Below are 27,709 nucleotides of genomic sequence, written 5' to 3'. Positions count from 1 at the left end.
TTTGGGGGAACTACCAAACTACTTTCCCCAGTAGATATGACATTTTAATTTCCCCAAAGAGGATCTCATTGTGGATTTGATTTCCTTTTCTCTTTTTTCAAGTGTTTATTGGCCATTTGCATATCTTCTTTGGAGAAAAGCCAATTCAAATTCTTGTTCATTTAAAAAATTTGTTACTTTTTTTAATGTTGGGCATAAAAGTTCTTTATACATTTTAAGTTACTATTCAATTATCAGATATATCATTTGCCAATAATAATTGCTATCAAAGAATATAGCTGATGGGTTGTTTTTCATTTTCTTGATACTACCTTTTGGAGTATAAATATTCTTAATTTTTAATTTTCATGAAGTCCAATTTATCAAATTTTTCCTTTGTTGTTTGTGATTTTGACGTTACTTAAGAAATCATTGCCTTATTCAAATTATAAATATTTTTGTTTGCTTCTTCCAAGAGTTGTTGAAACTGATTGATCAACCACAAGTCTTTTCTGAGATAAATTATTAGATAGAACCATATCAGAACACTTCTGTGAACTTCCAGGCAAAGGGCAAAAAGTAATTCAGTGTTCAAGAAGAAAAGCAATAAGCTTAAATTCAGGCTTCCCCAGAACCGCAGCCAATGCTAGCAACAGCAGAACAACATCTACAAAGTTTTAACATAGAAAGAAACATCATCATATTTTATGTCCAGCTATACCACTGTGCAATAATAAAAACTAAGGAAAAATATTTTAGACATATAAGATGTCAAGAAATACTGTTTCCATAAGCAGTCTTGTGAAAACTACCAGAGGACAAACCTAAGACAATCAGAATCTGAATTTAGAAGTCAAGATAAATGGAGTCATGGTGAGGAGTGAATCCCTTTAAATGTTAAATTAATGATGAACAACTCTGAGAATGATGCTTGTGGAACTGAACATGAAAATTTTATATCATGAAATTGTAGAAATGTTATAACTAATAAAAGCAGAAGAGTGTGAAAATGTAGGATGTACATATGGATTTAAGATGGTTTAGAAGAGGTCATATTTTATTATATATTTTTAAAGTGGGGTATGTAAATATGGCCAATTGGTGGAGGTAAATAAGCTTGGGAGAGAACTTGCTCTAATATTAGCACATTAAGAAAGGTTCTTCTGACTCTCTTAGAGATTTTTTTTTTAACTTTTGAATCTGTTTTCTGTTGTCTGCCTGTAACAGAAATTCAGTGACTAGGGCTACTGCCTACATTGGAAGCCTAATGACCAGGCCTTAACCAAATAAAGTTTTATCTTGTGAAAAACAGTTCAAGATTAGTATGTTACATTTGTTAAGAATCCTTGCTGGAAATGGTAGAATCCACTGTATCTAGTTGCATAAGAAATGTTGCACGTAGAATCACTGAGTCACAAGATGCAGGCTGAACTTCTAGGAACATCTCCTAAAGCTATATCCTAACACTGTCCTGGTGAAGCACTTGCTGCCATCATTCTCAGATTGTTGTGTGATCCATTCAGCGACTGTCTGTAACCATGGTAAGGATGCACTTCAGGCTCAAATCTTGGGTATTCATTGGTTCAGGATGTTGGTGAGTCAGTTCATACGAGTTGCCTGGGTGTAAATCAGATACATTAGGTATAAATCAGGTACCCTTTGACTGTAGGGGTTTCTCCTTAATTTTCACATCCAACAAAATGGATCACAACTCTGGGAAATCTAATTTCTATCTTCTATTCAGACCATTCTGTCGCCTGCTTCATACTTTTGCTAATCCCTCTCAACACCTGGCTTCTTCACTCACCACTCTTCTTTTTTCATCATTTTTATACAACACTGATTGAGGTTGTATAATATACAAGAATTTTTCTTAAATTTTGAAAATAGCAGTTACCAGTTATAATTCAGATTAGAAGCCACTGTCACAAGTCTTGTGGTATAAAGAATATTTTCAGTAGAGGGTTGTGGTTGAAGTTATTTATTCAATAAAACAGAAATTAATTTCAAACATTGAAGTAGAAATGCACTGAGGATCTCACATCATAGGGCTTTCTCTCTGGTCACATCTCTCTAGTGACCGCTAACTTTACTATGTCTTTGGTACTCACCTCTTTTCAGAGCCCCCTCTCACACCTTTCTGTTGCTCATTTTCTCACCTTACTGTCAACAGGAGCTTATCTTTACAAGTTGATTATGTTACTGCTTTGCAAGCTGCTGTCTTGGGGAACTGTTTACTTTTTCACTTCAAAGTAGGGTCATTACTGTCAGACTACATGTGTAAACTATAAATGAATCATAAATGAATTTTATATTTATATATAGGTACCATCCCCCAAATAGCTCATTATGTACATATAAATATTCCAGAATTGGAAAAAACAAAGTCCAAAATCCATTGCAGATAAGAGATCTGGAGCCTGTGTTAGTTTTGAAGACTGAGTTCTGTTTGAATACGATAATTAAACTGGTTACACTTTTATTGCTCTGAATCTCTTCCTTTATATAACCTGGTGTATTTTCCTTTATGGAGATATCAATAGACAGATGATGACCTAAATGTCAGCATCTCTTTTAATTAGGTTTAAGGTTATGTTGCTATGACAGAATGGCTTTATTTTTTTTGGCAGTACTGAGGTTTTGAATTCAGGGCCTTACACTTGCTAGGTAAGCACCTTAGTTGATTTTCAGACATAAACCTGTACTTTTTGTGTGGGCTGGCTCTAGACTATGATTCCTCCTATCCATGCCTCCTACAGAGCTGGGATTACAGATGTATGCCACTATGCCCAACTTCTGTTCTTTAAGATAGTCTCACGTAGGCTGACTTGAACTGCATTTCTCCTGTCTCTACCTTCCAAGTAGCTGACATGAGTCACCAAGCTCAGCCTCAGAATGGCTTTATATTCAGTTGTCCAAGAAGATAGAAGTTCATTTTGCTTTAGACTAAAGGGGTAGATATGCCATCATCTGGGCACTGTCAATGCCTGTGTGGCTAAATCCACGTTTCTGTCACATTCTGTGTTCCAGCAAGCAGGTAGGAGAAAGTGGGTAGAGAAGTCGTGTTCAATTTAAAGATATTTAAACCAGGACATGGCAGACATCACTCCTAATAGTCTCATCTTGAGAAATATTTCTCATGGTCACAACTTCTGAGAAACAGTGTAGCAGAGCAGCCCCAGGCTAATGTTACAGCAGAAGGGAATAATATATTTCAGGGGCAATTTCCATTTTCCTTTGAATCAACACAATATGAGGAGTGTTTTTGTGTTTGCCTGTAATACATTCATGCACATGGAAAGTCCATTATAGGATTACACCTAGATAATGTACACATCTCTTGTCCTTGTTTCCAGTGTCCTCTAGAAGCTCAGGAAAAGCAAGTTAATGCTTCCAATGCTGCAGTTGTAAAATATAAACTGGCTTGGTACACTCTGCTGATTTTTAAATTATTTTATATGAAGACTATGAGAAGGTGCTACCCATGACAGTGTGAACTCGGAAACATCACAATACACCCAAAGAACTTCTAATTTGATCCCACATATTTTTTTGAAAGAAAGCTGAACACTCTCAAAGTCCTTTGTGGCATGTTGCTTAGTCATTCTGTAGACGAGTGATTTCATTGTTTTCCTTTGCAGAATAACAGGTAGAAATTGCTATCATCTTTATCCTAAATACATTGTTGTTTGTGTTGATATTTATAAGACATTTTAGAGATGCAAGAAAATCTTAAAAATATTTCTGGAAGTTACATGGCTCAATTCAGTGAAATCACCCTGGATGGCCGACAAATTGCTTCTTGGTTATAAAAGCAGTCCAACTGTCTTTTTACTCTGTAAAGCTGATCTTGATAAGGAAAGTGTGAATTTCATTGATCCCCACTGTGAAATACTTCAGATGACTTGGTTCAATAGCAAAAATCAAAACCAGTAAAGATTGGCTTGACAGCCTAGAGATAGATCACCTTGGAATGAGTGGGTCAAGAACCTGACTAGAAAATAACTCTGTACCTCTTTTCAAAATAGTTTTCACTATAAAGTCCTTGAGATTTTAATCTGAAATCAACAAATGGAATTATTCATTCAGAATAATCATACACAGAAAAAAGGAACATCATCTCAAAAATGTGTTATATAAAAATAGACACGACATGTAGGTCCTTTGATAAACATCTTTGGACTTAGAAACCTCTATATATAGTCAAAATTCTTCTTTTATATGCAATTTTATATCAGGCAGACAAAATGTCTTCAAAGAAATGGATACTATATTTTGGGAATAAGAGAAACGTAGTAGAAAAACAATGTCACTATACTGCTCCTGATTTATAGGTATTGATGAATTGCTCTGGAGCCCAATTCCTTCTTTGGAAAAACAGGGTACAAATTTTGCCCATTTTCCACAAATATCATGACAATTCAATGAGGTAATGCAAGTGAACACGTTCTGTAAATCATAAATGCTGCTCACATTGGAAGTTTGATATTTATTATTTTGCAGTGATTGTATGATAAATGATTACTTCACTATTTCATTGGTGGTCCCCTAGATTGCTATTAACCAGAATGTGACCTTCAAATATTTCTTTGCTTCATTCATCTACCCTTCACTTGCTTCCCATCTCACCTAACACTCCTCTTCTCCATCCGCATGACCCCAAAACTCCTCTTATCCTTCCCAAATGTCAGTGCCAGAACCATCTCTCTGCTCACCAGATAACGGACACTACCTCTGTTCCCTTGTTAATTTATTGACATTTAAGCCCAGTGTGTGTGACAAAGAGAACTCATACTTTGAGGGAAACATTTTCTACTGGTTTAATTTTAGTTGTGAGAGTGAGAAAGAAGGTACATCACATAAGAGGTCACACACACAAGGAGAGAGAGACACTCGAGCACATTCCTCTCACATCGTCTGGTGTCTTAGTTTTCTATAGCAAAGAACTATCTTTAAGGGAAGTATGGAAAGAGATGAAACAACTCAGCAGTTTACAATTCCTCCCAGGAGGGTACAATCATGGGTATTATGAGTACAATATAAAAATCAACTTGAATAGATCGCTTTCACAAGAGATTTATCAGAATTCCAGTTCTCCCAGTTTTCAAGCCAGTGACTTTGGGCACATCAAAAGCCTTCTGAACCTTAACTTCCTGTTCTGTCAGGAAGGGTTAATAGCAATGTCTTTCCCATAAGATTACTAGGAAAATTAAACCTAGTTCTATATATGAAAGAGTCTGCTATGAAGTGGGCTCTTAATAAATATTATTTGGTTATAAATTTATAAGAAATAAATATTATTTATTTATGAATCTATATCTCCAAGTGGATATTGACCATGAGCCTTTACTGAGAGGCAGAGAGCTCAAAGAAGAGCCTCACTATTCATTGCTGAAGACTGAAGTGTGGCCACATAAAAATCTTGAGAGTACTGATATCCACACTCCCAAGGAAGTGGGAGTCCCTTCTTATCTAAGACTGGCAAAAATCCAGCCTCTAATAGAACCCAGCAAGGGACAGGATGCTCATAAGCTGTCAAAGGAGTTTATTCCGTTTAACAATAGCTCTAGCTATTACAAAGAGCTTGCTTACAGGCTATTGAAACCTGCCTTTCCATAAATTATGCTCCTTAATCATAGGTCTTCCTACTACAATGTGAAAGATGAAGCTGAATCATTATTATTTCATGAAGCAACTATTAGAAGGATAAAGACAATATCCCAAACTTAAGTCTTCTCTGGTTTTAGTTCTTTGATACTTCTATGATATAACTTGCAGCTCTTTCTACCCTGAGTTATTCTAGCTTGTTTAGACTTAAAAAATATATATGAGGAACCAGTTTTGAACATAATACATTGTAAATTGTGGTTATTAATGAATATCAATTGTACAGATTAATGGGTTTCATTGTGATGTTTTCATACATGTAAATACTGTGCTTTGATCATGTCTACCCACCTCCTATCTTCTCTTACCTTTTCCTTGTCTTTCCTTACCCTTTCCTTGTCCTCCCTCCCTCTAGTCCCGTTCCACTTTCCAAATAGTCCCTCTTCTTTCTCTTCCTTTTCTTTTTTGTAGGTTTCATGTATGAGAGATAACATATAATACCTGTCGTTCTCTGTCTGGACTAATTTGCTTAACATAATGTCCTCTAGTTCCATCCATTTTCTTGCAAGTGACATATTTTCATTTTAGGGCTATCAATACTCCCTTGTGTGCATAGGACATATTTCTTTAACCATTTATATGCTGATGTTCCCCTAAGCTGATTCCATATCTTCCTTATTGTGAATAGTGCGGCAATAAACATGGGTATGCAGATGTCTTTTTTGTATGTTGACTTCATTTCCTTCTGTTATATACTCAGGAATATTATAGTTGGGTCATATATTTTTTTTGAGGAACCTCCATACTGTTTCCATAGAGGCTGTAATAATTTACATTTCCATCAACAGTGTATGAAAGTTCCTTTTTTTCCACTTTTTAAAAAAAATAATAGCCATTCTGACTGTGGTGAGATGGAATCTCAATGTAGTTTTGATTTGTATTCCTCTGATGACTGGAGATATTGAGCATTTTCTCATATATTTATTGGCCATTTGCACTTTTTCTTTTGAGTAGTAGCTATAGTACTTTTAAAATCAGAACAGTATGCATTTGTAAATATAATTTAAGTGTGCAGTTGACATCATGTACTTTGTATTCAAACCAGGACACTTTAGAGTGGAAGATGTGCTTTTAGCAATTACATATTAGAAACAGATATAAAATGAACTTATTAAGGCAAGACAACTGGACATCCTACATCAAAAGTGTCTACCACTCATTCTTTTATATTCTTTAATTTTTTTTTACCTAAGTGGCCTTTTCTCTAGTAGCTGATAGAATTTTGTGCAGCTGCACAAATTTGCTTTCTTGTACTATACTCCTTTTTGGGTTGGGAAAGATTGAACGCAGGGCTTTGTTTTTGTTAAGCATATCCACTATTTCCTGAGTCATACCCTCAGCCTTTGTACTTTATTCTTGTCTCTACTAAGAGATCTGCTTTTGGTAAACTCAGATCTTATTGCTATATTTAACATCTCATTGCTACACAAAATTTAGGTACTGTCTTCAGTAAAAAATTTAATCTTGCCTTGTTAAAGCATTCTGTGTACATTAGGAAATAATGAGCAGAGACTGGTAATCCGTTACTTTTTTAATACTAATGCATATATATTATCTGTTCCTTTTGACTATTCCAAGCTTTAGTCATTAAATGACAAATGGGAAAGTAACATGTACAGCTGAATATATTGGTCATACCATGGGTGGGACAAAGTGGGACAAGAGATTTCATCATACTACCCGGAATATTGTTTAATACTTAGGAATTATTTATTAGTGGAATTTTCCATTTTACAATTTCAGGCAATAGCTGCTCATAAGTAACTGAAATTGTGGAAAGTGAAGCCATGGTTAAAGGGGGACAAATGGATGAGCAAATTTGCCTTCAGGTGCTGCACATTACTGTACTCGTACAGTGTTGTTATGTCAAGGAAACACACCAATAACTCTGAGCTTCTCTTCTGAAAGTCATAGTCACCACGAGACAATGGGTGTATCTCATCTCACTTCAAGGGTATGTTGAACTCTCCAAGGCTTCTTAATACTCTGTGAAACTAGCAATTTATTCCTTTAGAAGATTTTGATTCACCTTCTTTGCAAAGTTCTTCTTGCCCAATATGTGGATCCAATGCAGAAGTTTTCCTCCTCCTCTTTGACATATCATTTGTTCTTTACAGTCTTGACATTGTTTATTTCCTTCCACTCACTTCTTTTGTCTTTATTTCTACCTTCTCAATAACTACCCTTCATATCTTTTAATACATCAAAAAGGGAAACACAACTACCCCTTCCATTTTTTAAAGTCTTTCCTTTATTACATATCTTATCTCTTAATGCAAGTTACAATGTAACTTCTCCTTTTCCTTCTTGCAAATTTTTAAGACTAGGTGTTTGCAATTAGAATAAGTAATGGAATAAGCCAGACCTCCTCGAAGGAGACCTTTAATTGGAATGTTTCAAATGTTTTCTTGCTCTTACTTTCCATACCTTTGCTGCCACTGTTCAGTTTTGGCCATCTGTCAAGGTTGGAGTCTTAGAGAGAGAAACACTACCATTTTCTCTTTGCACTCAGCACAGCTCATCCATGACTGCTGTACATGGCATCAAGACCAGCAATGTGCCGTAAAAAGTGAGCAGTGTGTCTCTGGCTGGAAAGTTCTAATTCTGTCTTTCACACTAATTACCCCGTGATCTTGTATTTGCTACTTAATCTTCATGAGCATCAGATTTTTCACCTACTTAAAGTGAAGAGGTTGAACTAGGTGTTCTCCAAGAAATTTTCCTATTTTGATGTTTGCTTTATTTTACTTATGAGTAAGATATTTCCTCTGCAGTTTTCATACTAGCCCTCCCCTAGGTTGGGACTGATATGCTTGCTACCTAGGAGATGGCAATTAGTCAAATATACATATACATATATTTGTGGTGCTGGGGATTGAACCTAGGGCCTTGTGTGTGATAGGCAAGTACTCTAGCACTTGAGCCACACCCCCAGCCTTGTTTTCAGTGGTGCTGGTTATATGAGAATGACTTACCTCTTCTCATCTTCTTCTTTTCATAAGTATCTGCTCATGCTTATCCTTCATTTGCTTTTAGTATTTCCTTCACATATGCCTTTCTAGAGTATTAAATACATAGAAAATCACTTAGCTTCCCTAGATTTTTTTAAGCATTCATATTTATAGCTCATCATTGCCATTTTAGAACTTTAGAAGATTTGTAGGATTTAATAGTCTATACACTTCAGAGTTTGTGGTGAATATATTTGTCCATTATGGAGTCTGGGTATCTCAGGACAAGAAATATGCAGCTCTCAAATTCTCTAATTTTAGGTGTCTCTCTCTCTCTCTCCTATTTATCACAAGTCTGTTTTTTCTCCCAAATGCCCAGTATTTTCTAGGGTCCAATATGTATTTCACAAGCTCTATAGCATTGCTGTGAGATGGGTAACAAACTGATTTATATTTTATAGACACTAAAGTGAGGCACAGAGAAAGTATGCGCCGGGCTCCAGCCCTCCAGCAGCTCAGCAAGAAATGGCAGATGAAAGATCAAGAAAAGAAAGAGCATGATTCCTTTGTGACTTTCCTTTGCTGAGTATCAGAGCACCATGGGGCTGAAAGATTCTCTGAGAACCTAGCAGCCCACTACCCTCCTTTTAGGGAAATCCATATGGCAACTTATCTAGTAGAGATATAAAGCTGCCTACTCATGGATGTCCATTCTTAATGTTCTTCATTACTATACTGGACTGTCCTTCCTTAGATTTCACCATTGTCCACAAATAAATTCCAGCACTTATTATGTCATGCTCAATCCTTGTAGCAGCCTTCTTACCAGTAATTAACCAGCTCTAGTAATTAACCTCCACCCTCTAATTCATCCTACAGTCGATACACAGTGATCTTTGGAGCCTTGGTGCCCCTTGATCATGCCTTCTCTCAACACATCAGGTCTATGATCTTCTGTCTAGATTTTAAAGCCCCAGACAGTTAGACCCTGCTCCACTATTTGACTATGTTTCCCTGCATTATCTCAGCTCACATCTGTATCTTTTATGTCTGCATCAGGATATCGTGCTTGCACTTCACTTTCCATCCAGAGTTTGCTTCTCACTTCCGCATCCATTCATTTAAGTTCTACAGCTCTTATGTAGACATCTATAGCTGTAGCAAATGTCTTTATGGTCCTCATAGTATTACCCACAACCATTTATATGGCATTCTAGTCCACCTAAACCATTAAGCTTCCTAAAAGGTTGGGCTTGTGTTTTCTTTTTATCTTGCCAACAGTAGAAAATGTAATAAATAAAAGATCATAAATAAACCAAAATAAAGTTCTCAATAAGGACTTGTTGATTCTTTGAAATTTGATAACTGAAATTCATAAATTGTGTATCTGCATACTTTATGAATTGATTTTGTACATTGGGAGAGAAAAGATTGCTATATTTTGGATTTAAAATGGCCCTCAAACGTTTATTTGTTAAATGCTTAGCCTCCAATTTGGCTTTATTGAGTGGGAATAGTAGGAGCTGTGGCCTCGTGGGAAGTTTTAGGCCATTGGAGGTATGCCTTTAAAGGGATTTTTCAGTCTTTTTTCCCCTCTCCTTTTGCATCTTGACCTTGAGGTGAGCTGTTGGCTCTGTCACCACCATGGGTTCCCTGCGTTTGCCATTTAGCACTCCACTAGAGGCCTAAAAGTAGTGGGTCCACCTGATCATCGAGTGGCACCTCTACAACTGTGAGGCAAAATAAATCTTTTCTCTTTATAAGTCGATCATCTCAAGTATTTGTTACCATAATGGAAATTTGACTAACACAGGATCATAGAGAAGGAAAGGAATATACGTGGTTTACGTGATTTTAGGATAATTTGCCCTCATTTGTCACTCCAATTTTAAATTCTTCTTGGAGGACTCTTTCCTTTAACTAGAAGCTGTTTTGGTGTAGAATTTCTCTCCTGTTCATGCCCTGAGCATCCTAAGCCCTTGTTTTCATTCCCACAATATAGGACTAAATTATTCATTGTTTGGAGACAGGGTTTCCTTATATACCCCAGGCTGGCCTCAAACTTATAATCCTCCTGCTTCTGCCTCTTGATTGTTAGGATTATAGATATGAACATCATGCCCAGCCTAGGACTAAATCTTGAATTTGGATACTATACGAGCCAAATGGCATATGACCAAGATTCATATTTTATAAGTGGCTGGAATTCATTTGAGAATATTGACATAATAATATAAACTGATTTTCTTTAAGACAGATAAGGTATGAAGAGGTCTTACTAGAGAGGAAAATTTTAAATCAACAGTCTTCATTTTGTAAATATTGTTTTGATCTAGAAGTTATGTAATATTTAAAATATCCCAATTTAAAAATATGAATATTTCTTCCAACTTCATGAAGTTGTTCTTAGAAAGTATAAAAATTTACTACATAAAAAAGCCATAAAAGCTCATGAGTCTGAATTAGTGATGTCTGTTCATCTAGTACAGTGGTCTATCCAGTAAGAATTCTTCCTTGGCATCTGCCTAGACCTTATTTGAAGGGATAATTGTTACAAAATTCTAGTTTTAATGTTGTTTTCTTACATTAAATTGCAACTTATCTCACTATAACTTCTAATACTGCCCTGTACTCCAAATAGCACTGGCCAGTAGAAATTTTTCATGATGAAAATGTCATATATCTGCACTGTCTAATATAGTAGCCTTTAATCACTACCTTTGAGCACTAGTGACTCAATGAGCTAAAATTTAAATTTAATTTAACTTAAATTTAAACTTAAATAATCATATCTGGCCAGTGCCTACTGTATTGGCCAATGCCATTTTGCACTTTGCAGAATAAACAAGCAACAATTTTCACATGCTAACTCTTCAAGAATTTTAAAAGAGACTAATAGTTATATTTTAGGACATTTTTCTCAATATGTTTGCACTTTGGAGTTTACTTGTTACCTGTTGTTGCTGTTATAATCCTATCCTAAGGTCCTTCCTAATGAGTAGGCTTTATAATTGGTTCTAGATGTTTCTTGTAATCATTTACCAATTGTAGATTATATATGTACACACACACACACACACACACACACACACACACACACACCACTCTAAATTTATGGAAATGATACACTGGCATGGAAGTTGCAGAATTTGGAGGCATTTGAAGGCATGGGGTTTAAACAAATATTTCTCAATTGGAAGTGATTTTGTCTCACAGGGGATATTTGGCATCTAGAGATGTGTTTTGATTGCCATGACTGGCGAGAATGTGCCTTTGTATCTAGTGGAGTGAGGGAAAGGACACCACTAACCATCCCACAATGGATAGGGCAGAGACCACAGAATAAAGAATCATCCTGCCCAAAATGTCAATAGTGCCAAGGTTGAGGAGGTCCGGTTTATGCAAACATTTAAGAAAGCAGTCTCATTTATTTAAGCACATAAAGACCTCCTTCATCTGAAAAGAGGGAAAGTGAACGATACAAAATTGCTTGCCTAGATGTGCTAAATTTCTAAAAGCAACACTTTAAGCTGCAAATATGTCTTTGGATCCTTCTTCCAAATCAGGCGCTCCATTGGATCGGTGAATATACCAGGAAACTTATGGAGCCAAGTTCTTGGAACTTGGAACTTCTTTAGAAGTTCTTTATTTCTTCCCTCTTTTCCCTCTGAAGCCATCATTGCAGGTCTTATTTTTATTGTCATTATTACATAGTACAATATTAATTTCTATTTGTCCTTCCCCCTTTCTTTCTTTCTTTCTTTCTTTCTTCTCTCTCTCTCTCTCTTCTTCTTCTTCTTGCTTTCTTTTTTCTTTTGGTTCTTTTAAATGGTGTCTTACTATGAGGCCCGGGCTGGCCTCAAACTCACAATCCTCTTGTCTCAGCTTTCCAAGTGATGGGATTACAGGCCTGTTCCATCATACCCAGCTTGTGCTTCCCCTTTTCACAGAGCACTATCTTTATTATAATGAAACCCTTGGTAAATCCATGGCCCAGATGTAAGTGACATGATGCTGAGAGTCCCACTTCTCAGGTGTGTAATTGGTGAAACTCTTTTTCCTTGGAAATCTTTTATTTGTTGGTGTATGAGACCAGTTAATCTTGTCCCTCATCTTGAGGCAGGAAATAATTATTACAACATGGGGGTAGAGTCTGGTGAGCTGGCCAGAAGGAAATCTGACACTGTAGTGAAATGTACCTCGCTTCCGGTTCAGCTGTAGCATGAAATTTCCCAAGGTTCATAGGAAGGTTTGTCAAATCTTGGCAAATCTCTCAGTAAACTGGGTAGTGTCAGATTCCAAAAGAAATGTGAAAGCTAGACCTAGCTTCAAATTTCAAGTGTAAAAAATTTCCATGGTCCAAGCAAGAAGCCTTCTTGCAATATTGAGTAAAATCAATTTCTTACTTTGGATAGCATATTGGAGGAGACAATTGACGGAGAACATAAATGTCCAGAGAGACACATTTCATAGCAACCCATTCAGCCTTTTTCACAACATGCAGGAGTTGTCAATGGTTCTCACTGCTATCATTGCTCCAACAATTTCACATTGTTCATTATCACTCTGTATCATAAGGTTCCCACATTCAAAGCCAAGCTAGGGGAAAATACTCTCCCAGAGGGTTTTTCAATGTTCACATAAGAGAAAAGGACATTTCCGATCAAGTTCCAAAGACTGGAAAAGAAAGTATAATGATAAGAATCAAGAGAAAATTCTTTAAAATGTCCACTAAAGGAGTTTTAACTGTCTGTACACATGAAAAGTTGCATTTTCAAGTTCTAATAGCACTGTTGGACTTTGAAATAAAAAAGGTAGAAAACTTTGTCCTGATTTGAGCAGTTCAAAGTCTGATATGTTGCACATAATTTTTAAATCTCCTTGCAAAATCTCAGTCCATCCGCTTAGTACCAAAGGGCTGCCTTGTCCAGCTCTCAGGGGCCCTCGCAGGCGGGCTGATTGCAGTCTTGCTAAATCAGCAATGGAGGCTGCATTCCGGTGTGCTGCTCCTTTACAGAAGCCACATTCAGCCAGGTCTTGATACAGCCTTATGATAAAATTTCTGGCAATTTAATTAACACAAAGACATTTGAATAGTTTCTAGTGTTTTGTAATCTCCTTCCATCTGAGCACCATATAATCAGAGACATTCAACTGGAATAGAATTAGCCTACTTTAAGGACACCCCAAACAAATTCATACATGCTGAGAAATGGATATGGCTAAGATGACGCACAGAATTTTCTGCATGGTGTTGTTGATTGAAGGGAAGGCTCCTATAGAGATATTGATCTCTAAGATAAATAAAAACACTGGGGTTTAAAATTACATTGATTATTACTAACTACTCCTTTTTCATTGAAAGCAACACAAGGTCCATCAACTGAGATCTATAGCCACAAATCAAAGACCATTTTTCAGTGTTCAAAACATGGGGAAAATGTTGTTACCAAATTTATCTTTTCAACCACCCCATAACATAGGTAGCAACCGCTGTCAGCACTGACACATGCTAACATGAAGAGTGATGATAAGTTATGCTTTCTTTCTCTTTTTGTAATCAAGCATGCTGAAATTGTGATTGATTGCTGGCTCCGAGTGAATTTTTTTTGAAGATGAGTTTCTGAGGATTTCCTAGGCTAATTCAAAATAGTAAAGAGGAAAAAAAGTATAAATTTATCATAATAATTGATGTTAAAAACTGGTTTTCAAAATATTTTGGGGGAAGTCATATTGTTAGACTCAAATTACTAGGAAATTTTTCTAATTCTTTCAATGAGAGATCTTAAAATAGTATGGAGTGCTCTGCTTTTGACTTGGGAGAAGAGACTATAGTACAAGGCCCAGGAAGATCTGAGTGATGTCAGCACATGGATAAGTGGTGAACCCCAGCTTGAATCCTGTTCCCTAGTTCTGGGTGCCCAGCCAGGTGAGAGATAGGTGCAGTTTTGTCCATCAAGTTAGCAGCAAAAGTCAATGTTTTCCTAGAGGTGACAGTTTCCTGCTAAGCTGAGAGTAAAATAAATCTTCCAACTCTTTCTTCTTAAATCATATACTGACATGAGACTAAAGAGTTGCTCAAGGAAATTAATGGCAGACATATGAAGAAAAACAAGTGGAAAGAAAATTCTGCATTGAGTGGGGGGTAGGCTGGGAAATCAGTCTGAAATTTATGGCAGTAGAAAATACCTTAATCACATAGCATAGCTGTATTTTTAAAAGACTGGCTAATTTTATGATCAATAACAATATTTGTAAGCCTGCATGCTAAAATGGAGAAATCAAATCTCATGCTTCAAAGCCTGAGTTAGTTGCTGCAGGTGTCCAGAAGGAATATTTCCATTACATACATCATTACAAACCAGCCCAGGCAAATTACCGTCTCTTTCTGCCTTTACATGAAGCATGAGAAATTGGTCACTGCAAATGGCCTAAGACTAAGCTAAATGTCTGACATGAAGATTGTCTGGGCTCCTTTCCCATTAGCTGAAGAATAGGGGTTCTAGGGCTGTGTAGGGATGGGTGGAGCTCCAGTGAGGAAGACAGTATATTATGAGTTAGATTCCTTGCATTTGGATAATTTGAAGGTGACAGCTGTATTTCCATTACCCATTGGTAAAAGAGTGAGAAGAAAGTCAAATGCCAAAGAATGATGTCAGCTAAATGCCCGAGGTTTAATCAAGTGACATAGAGCCTAGGGGCTCATTCTACTTCTAATACATATTTGTGTGAGCAGACAACTCAGTAAAATCCCCATCATCGCAATATGTAAGGCCAGTTTTGTTCAGTGGAATTATGAAGTTTACTTTAAAAATCACTTGTAAAAATATTGGAGGAAATTTAAGGTGAAAAAGGCTCACTATTTCCACCAACTAGGGTAATAGGAATTACACTCATGAAGTCTTCAGTGTAACCATGCTATTTGAAGCTCAATTCAAGGAGAATTTATTATGGCAGAGCTGAAAGAATATTATTAGATGAAAGTTGGACTCAGGGCATTTCATACCTGGTATCAAGAATAGCATAATTCTGAGGCTGTCCTGTCAATTATTGCTTCCCAATTCAGACTAATTGTTTAGGAAATAGCTGTCTGATTTATAGAATAGTTTTTAGAAGTGTAGTTGAATTACTTTTAAGTTGGCCAGTGCTATAATTGTTTTAATCAAGGTCTTCGTTATCCTTCAAATCATGGGACTATAGGCAAGTGATACTCTAATTCTGCACAACCTTTTTAATCTATTAACAGTTTCTTACAATCCTAAATATTTTGACTACCAAATAGTGTTTATTTGGTGCTGATGTGTCATTTAAAATTATTCAATAACCTATACAATTACAAACAAAAGCTTCTCAAGCATTTAGTTAAGATCATTAGGGAAAAAGACAGAAAAAATGGAATGCTTTCTTTAGCTAACCTCTACAGACAAGTCATGGCTAAATAAAAATATAAGATCACTATTCGGCTTCTTAGTATATCAATATGGCTCGATTCTCTCACTACTCTTGAGGCACTTACATAATATCAGACTGGAGCCCATTCTCCAGCAACATTATTTCAGGCTGTATCTCTGTAGGGCAACAGTGAAGTAGGGTTTAAGTCTCACATGAGTCGTGATGGTACTAAGTGCTCACATTACAGGTGACCTGTGTATAGGTGCCAAAATATTGTCTTAATGTCTCCCACCTCGAAGCAGGAAATACTTAGTGATCATTCCCATCCATCTCAGGTTGGGCTTTACATTAATCAGGTAATGCCTTTAAGTTCTCCGAGGTTTGGGATAGAAAGGTGCGCTGGGAGAAGAGTTGTTATTATTTCTGAGACCTCCTGTCTCGAGCCAGCTTAAAGGTGGAGGTCTCCAGGTAGTAGTGTAATTGCAGCACTAATAATGTGCAGTTATAGTGCCTCTCATGTGAGGCACTCTGAAAACATTATACACATTCATTCATTAAACCTGAATGCACCCAAGAGATAGGTTAACTGCTATGATACCCCTTTATGCCAAAGTAAATGAAAACAAAGGGGAAAGTAAGTTAGTCAAAACCATAAGATGAACCCGTGATGAAACTGGAACAAAGATGGTTCTCTGAAGTTCCCCAGTGGTTCTGGGAACTATCTTGCTTCATTTGCCCATGTATGTTGTTTAATTTTACTGCATCTTGTTCTAAGAAACAACTAAAGAACACTTCAAATGTGTATTCAATATTGTTAGATAAAATAAATTAAAGACAAGTGATTTGAGGGAAAAACTCAAAAAAATAAGGGTATAAAAATAAGATGAAGTGTGGGGTGAAGTGTGATTTGTTTTGTGTGTGAACAATGTCTGGCAAATACTCTGATTATAAATAAGTAATAGAAATACTTATTTGTATAAAGGAACACACACAGCCTCAGTTTTCCCTTAGTAAGAAAAAATTTTGTGTGCCTTACTAAGAAAAAATTTTGTGCCCTGGAAAAGAAAGGGTAATAGAACATGGTAAAGCTTTGTAAAACTGGACTTCAAGTTAGACTGCTGAGTGGTAAATCAGAGTACTCTCATTAGTGCCCAATAGACTCTCCAGTCTCAGTTCCTCTTCTATAGGGCAACCATCAGGCCCAGTGCAGTGGTTCATAGCTGTAATTCCAACTACTTGGGAGGTAGAAATCAGGAGGATTGCAATCCTTTAAGCCTGGGCAAGACGTTCATGAGATCTCATATCAGGAATAATCTGGATGTGTTGGCATGCACTTGTGGATTCAGCTACAGAGGAGGCATAGGTAGGAGTATTGTGTATGGGCCAGGCTGGCCCCAGGCAAAAAGCACGAGACCCTATTGGAAAAATTACTAGAGGAATAAAAGGCTGGGGGTTGTGAATCAAGTCATACAGTACCTGCTGGGCAAATGAGAGGCCCTGTTGAATTCAACCCCCCTAAAAAAACCAACCAAACAAATAACAACAAACCAGAAAACAGGAAAGAAATGAACTAAGAAAAAGTTTGGGCTGTAACAGCAGACTTAATGCTCTGTTCCCTGCAGAGAGATTGGAGGTTATGGGTAAATTAGTGACACAAATGAGGCGGTGACCCAGGGTCTGGTCTGGGCAGAATTTGTAGGTGCACAAGTGTGTTGCTACAGGTCTTGGATAGCAGCTCATGGGCAAACATAGTACCAGCCACAGAGACCTGCCAATGTGTTTGGGTGGCACCAACACAGGTAAGCGAAGTGTCCACCTGAACTAGGACTGCCAAGCTTCGAACTTGTATAAGATGTTACTCACCTCTTCTTCCCTGGCTGCAGTCACCAGCTCCAACCTCTTTTTCACTAAGGCTTTAAAAAGATAAAATGTGTTCTTATTGGACTAGCCAGGCTTTAGTACAATGCTTTTTCAGAGATAATTTGTCTTCTAAACCTTTCCCTTAGTATTACACTAATTGTATGAGGGATTTTTACTGAGGTTTATGTTTGTGTGTGTGTGTGTTTTGTTTTCCTGTTGCTGTTCCTTGAAGTTCTGATCTAGTACCTAGAGGCAAAGTCTTGCATGTGATTGGAAATCCATGGATGGAACTTCAATATAAAGTAGGAAATTCAGGTCCCTAGTATCTGGAGGTCACCTTAAGGTCCCATTCTTGCCCCCATGGAGGTCCATAGCTGTCCTCATCCTTTCTGCTTATGTACTGGGGCTTTGTTTCTCAGGCTTACAGGGGACTAAGTGTTCCAGCCTTCAATGGCTAAGGGATCAATCATCCTAAATTTCTACATTTGCTGTCTGTTGTCTATTCTGCATCATGTAATCTCTATTTCCTCAGAAATTCCTCCAATTCTTAAAAAAAAACTTTATGAACACAATAAATTCAACCATGTTTGTTTTGATTTGGGAGAATTCATATTTTTAAATAACAAGCTTTTTCAAGATACATTTTCTTCCTCCCTCACTTCCTCCCTCCCTCCCCCCTCCCTTCTTTCCTTCCTTCCTCTTTCCTCCTTTCTTTCTTTTTCTTTTTTCTTTCTTTCAACTTTTATACCAATTTTCTCATGCAGAGAAACTGGACCCTTAATGTGGTGCCTTGACTTTTGAACCCAGGTTCTCAGGTTCCCAGGTTCTCAGCAATATCCTAAATGATAGGTTACTATGTTTTCTTAACAATGATCATTATGTCACTATGAGCAATTATTATAAAAGAGGAAAAGAATTTTCCACTTCTGTTATTTTGATGTGAACAGTTTATTAGATATTTAGTAATGGGAGAAAAAGATCATGTGGGGTGCCAATGTATAGTTTTAAATATTGCTGAGAAAGTAGGTGTCATCTAAAGATTTTGCTTCTCAGTTTTCTTAAGAAACACTAAGAGGTTAGTATGTGGGGGGAATGATCATGTTTTGCCATGTTCAGAAGAGGTTCCTGAGAGACCACAACCAGCCTGGAGAGACTTCTTGTGAAATTATCTGCAATCCTCTGCCAAGGTTATAAATATGGGTTGGCTACTCTCTGGTTTTATTACATGTATTATGACTCAGCACCAGTAGTATTCAGTTCATAAATAATTTTAGTGATTTAAAAAATATTTCCATAAATACATTAATCTTCAAAAACATGGTCCACAGAGAAGCAATACATCTACTTTACAATGGCCCTGATAGTTTACCAGAAGTCTTGGTGCTCCTGCCCAAGAATGACTCTCTCATAGGTATGTAGGACAAATGAGTGCTAAGCAACAATCCTATGCCCACACAGAATGATCATTGATTAGGGAAAGTATGTATCAAAATAAACATAAATATTTACACCTACCAGAAAATAAATATTCTAAAAATTGTGTATACAAGTTAGCAGACATTTTAAAACCAGTCCTCTTTTAAAGAAATATTTTTACCACAATTCAGAAATCTATGAGATCCCAGGCATTGAGTCCCAGGAGAAAGACACAAAATATGCCCCCTCCAACAAAACACTTTGTTTGAGAGAAAATTTTCAGGTAAATTGACTAAATCCAAAGACATATGGCTGTTAATATTTTTGGGTATATTACTACCAGTTGAAATTATTGTCTTAACTGGAGAAAGTTCACCTAGATCTGACAATCCATGTATATAAGATAGGAGCCTTTTGGAAATGGGGACTCCACAAATTTTCATGAGCAAAGCATTGTGTTGAGATAATGTTTGTTAGTGAATTAGTCAAAGGATAATTGTTTGTTTCCCAAGCATGCTGGGCAATGGTTGAGGATGACCTGAGAGTCATTTTTCACGAAAAAAGGTAGAGGTGTCATTTCTTAAAGGGTGAGGAGTACAGTACCCATTGATTCTTATAGGAAGGGAATTCCTTCTGGATGGGACATTGCAAAAATGTCCAACTGGTATTCTGAGGAGAGAACTTCATGAAGTAGGAATATGTTCCGCTCAATATTATGTCACTATTCCTATGAAATGAATATATGATCATTAATTATTTCTTTAGATTTGCTAACTTTCCCCAAGTACCTGTCCCTTAAGGAGATGGAAAAATAATTAAAGAAACCAATCCTAGACACTTACCTGTACCTAAGAGAAAAAGAATGGATGACATGAACAGAATTGGTTATGGAAAGCTATGAAGGTTTCCAGAAAAGTTAGTTGACACTACTTAAAGAAAAAGCAAAACAAAACAAACACCAATAAATCTTTGAGTAACTCTTACCTTGATTAACTTTTCTTTAATTCTCACTGTGGGAACATAGGACTTGGGTTCACTGAACCACAGAAGAATTCTTCTAGGACACCAGTATTTATAAGGAGTGACTTAGAAATGTACACATTTTAAATGTAGTGAACATATATTGCAATTACTACTTATCAGACAGACCTCTATGGGTTTTACAAACATCAATTCATTTAGCCCTCTTGAGTGTCTACAAAGTCGATACTACTATTTCCAAGGGAATCTGATGTTTAGTCAGAGGCAGAAACCCAGCTGTTGATCATCCCACTCTGTGTCTTTCCATGGGAAATGATAGGAAGGTTTGGTGCTCACCAACTGTTGGTTAACTCAGGTGATTGCATAGTGAAAGCCCTTCAGGACAATCCTCTTACCAAGCCATTCTCTCTTTTCTGTTGATGTCTACAAGCTACCCAAACCAACATGGTGTACATTCTCAGGAAGTGAAAGCATTTCAATAAGTGAATTGTTCTTTCTGTGTAAAGAAAGTAGTAGTCTTGGAGACTTTAAAAGATTTTCTCAAATTACCTAGAGTGAAGATTTTTTTTTTTCTGGAGCTTGGGGAAGGAGAAGGCTAGCCTCTAAAAGGTATAGGAATTTATCTGGGGAAAAAGGCAGAGGACCAATATAGATAAAAAAACAACTTCAGTCTTTCTTCTCTGCTGTTATTCTTACAGGTCATTCCTAATCCAAAAATTTGAAATCTGGAAATGTTTCAAAACCTGAAACATTTTAAGTGCTAGCACAACACTGCAAGTGGGAAAATTCCACACCTTGACTGCATGTGATGTGCCACAGTCAAAATATAAGTGCACTAAAAATATTGTATAACATTACCTTTAGTTTAATATGTGTAAAATGTATATGAAACATAAATGAATTTTATGTTTAAATGTAAATACCAATTCTAAGTTATCTCATTATATATATGAAACTATTTTAAAATTCAAATTCCAAAATACTTCTGGTCCCAAGCATTTTAGATAAGGGACACTCAATCTGTATTACCAATTTCATCATCATCATTGAAACTTTGGCATTGATGTTGTCAACTATTATAAAAATGTGTTTTTAAAAAAGAAAGAAAAGAATGAGAATGTCACGGCAGTAGAAATTTAAAGAAAAAAATAAAAACAAAACTTCAGAATAAAAGGAAAGGGAATAAAATAAAACTAGATATAAGAGAATTAAAATTCCAGTAGAATAAAATGTTGAGTTTGAAAATATGATTAAACAAATGAGCTTTAAAATAAAATATAAAAGTGTGGATCATTAAAATTGTAAAACTATAGATGATTGAAGAATAAGATAAAATTCTTAAGCCCATAAGATAAAAAGTTTAAATGTAAAATTAGATAAAACTAAGGATTAGTAGGAATTAATCACTAAGTAGGAAAAAATTAAGGCATTGAAACTAAAAATAAAGAGGATTAGAGGGAAATATGTCAAAAAGAAATTAGAGAGCTCCAGAAGAAAATGAGAAAGAAAAAAATTTGCCTGTGAGCAGTTAAGAAATGAGTCTTGTTTAAAATGTTCACGCACTGGGACAACATCCTTTCTGAGTTAAGAGCTCAGGGAGAAAGAAAATATAGAGATGAGCTCCACTTTGGCCTGGAGCACAAACTCCATAAAAACCCCTTTAGGTTGTGTCTAACATGCCAAAAAGCAAGTCTCCTTTATAAAAAATGGAGAGCTAGGGTGCTCCTGAGGTTCCCTGCCTGATTCTAAGATATTTCATTGTGGGCATTTTGTGCTCTGCTCTTGATTTAAGACAGGGTACTCAGTTCTTATGAATAGAACATATAGATTACTTGCCTCCACCAGTTGGTGAATATCAGGGAATCTAAACCACAAGTGACAACCATACTGATAAAAATTATTTTCCCACTTAAACCTACTTTCTGTGATTTATGAATATATTATAATGAATGCACACATTCAAAAATATGTTTTGTTGATTGAATAATTCATTTTTTCTCATACCTCAAATAACACTAGGGTAGCATAGATTGCCACTGTACACAGGATATATAATGCTTGCCATTTTTACATGGTATCATCTATAAAGTTGTTTCCCGTTATCATAAATTTTGTAAATATCCTGTTATTGTGAACATAGACACTAGCCTTCCTTGACATAAGACCTAGTGTAGCACAGGAACTGCAGAGGCTGGCTGACTCAGGGTACTCCTGCCTTTGACTGTGCTTCCTTCCCTTTTTTTGAAACTGCATTCTTTCTCCTTCAGCAGCTACCCAGACTGGAGTTTTATCACCCACACTTCCTGGTTAACAACCATTACTGGTTTAAGAGTCAGTATGTGACCTTTGCAGGGCCCATCACAGAACCTTACCTCCTCACTTGCAGAATAGTCCTAGAAGTGAGAATGTGCCCTAAACCAGCCACTCAGATGCTTCCTCTAAAATTTCCCTAATCTCAATCAGAAGGTAGAATTTTCTAGAAGCATGGAAGCCACAGCAAACCTTGATGAAAGTTGAGAAAATGAAGCTAAAAATAAAGTTAAACCCTGCAGAGTCCACTCCAACCTCTAGAGGTCCATAATGAGGTGTGACCATTCTGTCTAGTGATCAGCACAGGCAGACCCTTCCGACTCTACTGCTACACTCAGAGAGTAACATCCAATAGCAAGGTGACTCCAGTCCTCATATAATTATACTTTTTTCAACATTAGGGTAAAGTAGTCTGGGTTGGTATGGGCTACATTGACATACTAATCTTATAAATTGCACTTTTCCTTAAAATCCAGGATCCATTGCAGAAATGACTTTCTGCAAGACTTTTTTTTTTTTATAAAAAATTGCTTTTCAGAGTCCCTTCTGTTACCATTTAGTCACTATAGAATCTGAGAGATTTGCCTTATGTATGTTTGATTCTCAGTTGCTAATTTGGAGTTTTTGTTCCCAGGAGTTTATGAAGACTATTCTCCAACCACTGACAAAAAACACTCATTTCAAAGGCCTATCAGTGAAATCAAGTTGTTGGCTGATTTCACTCCCTGGGAATCTAGTTTTCTGTCTTACTGCAAACTCTTCTAAGTGCACAAAAATACTCTGTGATGTGTTATCTATTTGTTAGTATTGAATTCCTTCTATTTGCCAGCAAATTTTTAACATAACATAATGTTCTAATAATATAAGAATACGTCAGATTAAGTTATAGTAAGTATACTTATTGTATGGCAAATTATGAATTAATTAAAAATTGGTCCAAATCATTCAATTTGGTGGTGGGGGGAACCAAGGTTGGTAAAGAAAAAATATAAAACAAGCCTCAAAAATGAAGCAGGTATTATGCTAAGCCATTTCTATATATTATTCTCTATACATTCAGTTTTTCCAGAACTCGCTGAAATATTTCTGTATTCTAGAGGAAGGAGATGAAGCTCAGAAAAGTTAAGGTCAATCATCAGAGATAAGGCTAGAATTCAAGTTTGTAATTCTTTAATTGCAAATTCCAGTTTTTCCATTCTAACATGTACACACACACACACACACACACACACACAAATAAGGAACTGAAACAAATGAAATCATCTATTATGCTGTGATGATGCCTAGAAGGAAAAAGTTCATAATATTATTACATTACTGACTTGAGTTAAAAGTTGAGGATTAAGTTTAATCAGGCCCATTTTTTTTTTAATTCCTCATGTGAGTTAACCATCTAGTACTGTCCCCTAAGCAAAAGGAAAGTTAACTTTAAGCAAAGCTACTGGTGTTAGGAATCTATCACATTCCATTGACTGTTAGAGGTTGCTCATTTTAACTTTTGCTCTTTACCCTATTTAGCACTGTGATGGTTACTTTCACATGTCAACTTGACTTGATGGTGGGCTGCCAAGATATTTGGCTAAACAGTATTTCTGAGTGTATCTATAAGGGTGATTCTGGATGAGCCTAGGATTTGAATTGAATTAATGGATTCAGTAAAGCAGATTTCCTTTCCCCATGTGGGTAGGCATCATCCAATGTGTTGAGGGATGGAATAGAATGAAGAGGTAGAGTGAAGTTGAACTCACTCTTCCTGACTGTTTGAGCTGGGTCATTGGTCTTTTGTCCTGAGACTGAGATGTACATCATCAGCTCCCCTAGTTCTCAGGCCTTTGGACTTGGGATGAGCTACACCTCTGGCTTTCCTGGGTCTCCCACCTATACATGGCAGATTATGGGATTTCTCAGCTTTCCTAATTGTATGAGCTAATTCCTCTTAACAACATTAGAAGTATAATATATACTATAGTTATTGAATTTAATCAATAAGTATAATGTAACCACCAAGGAAGATTAAATGTTTCCATTAAATTATAATGAGAATCAGCATACTTTTTCTATAAATCAGCAGATATTTTAGGCCTTAAGGTCAATAAGGTCTCTGTCACAATAATTTGGCCATGGGGGCAGGAAAATAGAAACTTGCAATTTGTAAGCAAATGGGCAAGACTGTTCCAACAAAACTCTACTTATAGACATTGAAATTTGAATTTCGTATAACTTTCATATGTTATGAAACACAAGTTTTTTGTTTTAGCTATGTTTAAAATGTGAAAAGCAAGTTCAGGTCTAGAGACACATAAAAGTAGGTGGGGAACAACATTTGATCTGCAGGACATTGTGGTTTCTTATCATATTATTTACAAGATGTATCTAGAGTTTCAGAAATGCTAGAATGTAGAAATATGTGCATGTAAGATTAAAATAGTTCAGTTATATAGAATACTGTGTCTTTGGGGTTTCTCTGGGTTTTAATATCAATAATATATCTGTGTAAGGCTTTGCCATTTAGCTTTTGGCAATCAACAGAAATCGCTGCTGAACGCAGAGTCTGTTCCTCTGGGAAATAGTGAGAAATAGATGTGAGATGAAGAAGGCTGAGATGGAAGTCAGTGAGAGTTGAGGAGTATGGGGCAGATTCTCTTGAATGCTGAATGTTTAGAAGAATAATGATAAGTGCCATTTGTGCATCCTTTATGTTCTACAACATTTTAATACATACAGTGATTTATTGAATTTTCACCATAAATTTATGTGGTATTTACAGTAGGCATTAGATGTATATCAGAAAAACATACACTTAAGTGATTTAGTTATTTGACTGGTAAGAGTTATATACAGTGGGTCTTCTTTAGGCAAAAGCTAATATTTAGTGAGGTTTTTTATGGTGAAAGCTAAGCAGACACACTTTAAGGCATTGGGAAAAGATAAAATGAAGTCAGATCCAATGCTGTTGGTGCTTTAAATAATCTCTACCACTTAAGCAAATTGAAAGAGGGAGACTTTTGTCATTCACATTATAGGGTCACAACCTTTCCTTTCATTTTCCTTGCAATACTGACTTCAGCAGACCTGCTACCCCTTAGCCAATTTTACCATAAAGCTGTTTGCAGGATTCTATGAGCATATTTGAACCAATATAGTTGGTTCGTTAATTAAATTTTAACATTTTGACAGCTATCTCTGATTTCACTTCCTTGTTCTGTTTTGCTTCTCTTCCTCATTTAAGCCAAGTAACGTGATAGGGTGAAAACAACACGGACTTTGGACTCGGGGATTTGAATCCCAGATGTGCTGTTTATTAGTTTGTGACTCTGCAAATTACTTAACCCTTCTGAACTCTTTCATTATTTCTAAAAGAAAATAATATTACCAAAATTGTAGAAAAATTATCCATAAATTAATACATAAACGACTCACAGAAACATGCCAAATCCATGGTACTTCATGTTAACTGTAGTTGTAAGTATTACATGAGAAACATATATAAAATATCTCCAATGTGACAGTACCTGGTAAATGATACATAATCCCTCAACTATTGAGAAAGCAAGATTCACTCTACTCAGACGTCCACGTACATATTTTTATCCATTCAAAACATCATTTTCTCCTCTTCCCTAAGACAGGAAGTATACTGCATAACACTTCAGTTGTTCTTTGTAGAGTTTCTTTACTCTCATTTTCTCATGTTTCTACCAAAAGCCATATAGGAATTAGCCAGCTTTTATGATCATTAATCAGTGATTTACTCCCCTCTCCCCCACAATCCATCCTTTTCTTTTTTCTTTATTATGCCTGCTTTACTAGTCTTCCTCTTGAAGATCAAGCACTTGATAGATTATTTATTCCTTCACACAATTCATCATCTCTACAAACTCAATGCATGTTTCTATGCCTTTCATCTTCCTGGAAGTCTCAGCAGAATTGGGCCCTGTTGACATCTTCCTGCTTCTTGAAATCTTTCTTTGTCTTCCATAATATTTCTGTTTTCTAGATTTTTTTACCTTCCTTTTTTATCAAAGCATTAAATATAACAGTACCTCAAGGTTCCTCCTCATCAGAATCCTTTTTTTGGTGGTACTGAGGTTTGAACTCAAGGCTTTAACTTGCTAGACAGATGCTCTGTTGCTTGAGCCACGCCTCCAGTTCTTTTCACTGTGTTTACTTTGGAAATAGGATTTCCTTTTTTGCCCAGGCTAGTCTGGATTATGATCATTCTATTTTAAGCTTCTGTCATCACTGGGTGACAGGTTCTAGTTACCACACCCAGCTCTTTTTCATTGAGATGCAGTCTTACAAACTTTTTTTGCCTGAGCTGGACTGGAACCACAACCCTCCTCATTTTGGTCTCCTGTGTGGTTGGGATGACAGACATGTGCCACTGTGCCCCACACTTGGTTGAGATGGGGGGTCTTAGAAACATTTTCACTGAGCTGGTTTAGACTCACCATCCTCCTGATTTCAGCCTCCCAAGTAGCTAGGATTATAAGTGCGAGTCACTGGTACCTCCTTTTTCTTATCAAATTTATTTTTTCAGGTAATTTTTTTAAACTTTAATATTTCTGTTTTTACTTTCCCCATTGCCCCAGTAATCCAAGCTAAAAATGTCAACTCAATGTGTCTACTTCTTTTCCCTTATTCTAGTCTTCTGCCACTGTGTCTTTATTGAATATTCTTTGGGATGGATAAATGATATAACTTCTTATAAAAGTTTTAATTTAATTGCACACTTAAAAAAATCTACATGATTTTTTTTGCTTTTTTTCCCAGAAATGCTGTATTGCAAAGACATGTTCTATTAATTGTTTTTGAAAATAAACACAACTATGAGAATAGAGCATCCTCTCTTTCCTTAAATAAAGATAGAAAGCCAATAGCACTTAGCGAGAATTTAAGAGAGCATTACTAGAATGGGCTTTTGAGGAGTTGGGCATGGTGGTACATGGTTATAATTCCAGCCACTAAGGAGGCAAAGGTCAGGAGGATTGCTGTTAGATGCTGGCCTCAGGTAAAAAGTAAAATATTCTGTTTTAAAAAATAACAAGCAAAAAAAGGCTGCGGGTGTGGCTCAAGTGATAGAGTGCCTGTCTAACAAGTTCAAGGCCCTAAGTTCAAACCCAGTACTGTCAAAAAGAAAAAGAATGGGCATT

The sequence above is a fragment of the Castor canadensis genome, chromosome 1, assembly GCF_047511655.1.
Source record: "Castor canadensis chromosome 1, mCasCan1.hap1v2, whole genome shotgun sequence".
Taxonomy (NCBI): domain Eukaryota; kingdom Metazoa; phylum Chordata; class Mammalia; order Rodentia; family Castoridae; genus Castor; species Castor canadensis.
This window is presented reverse-complemented; position numbering follows the sequence as displayed.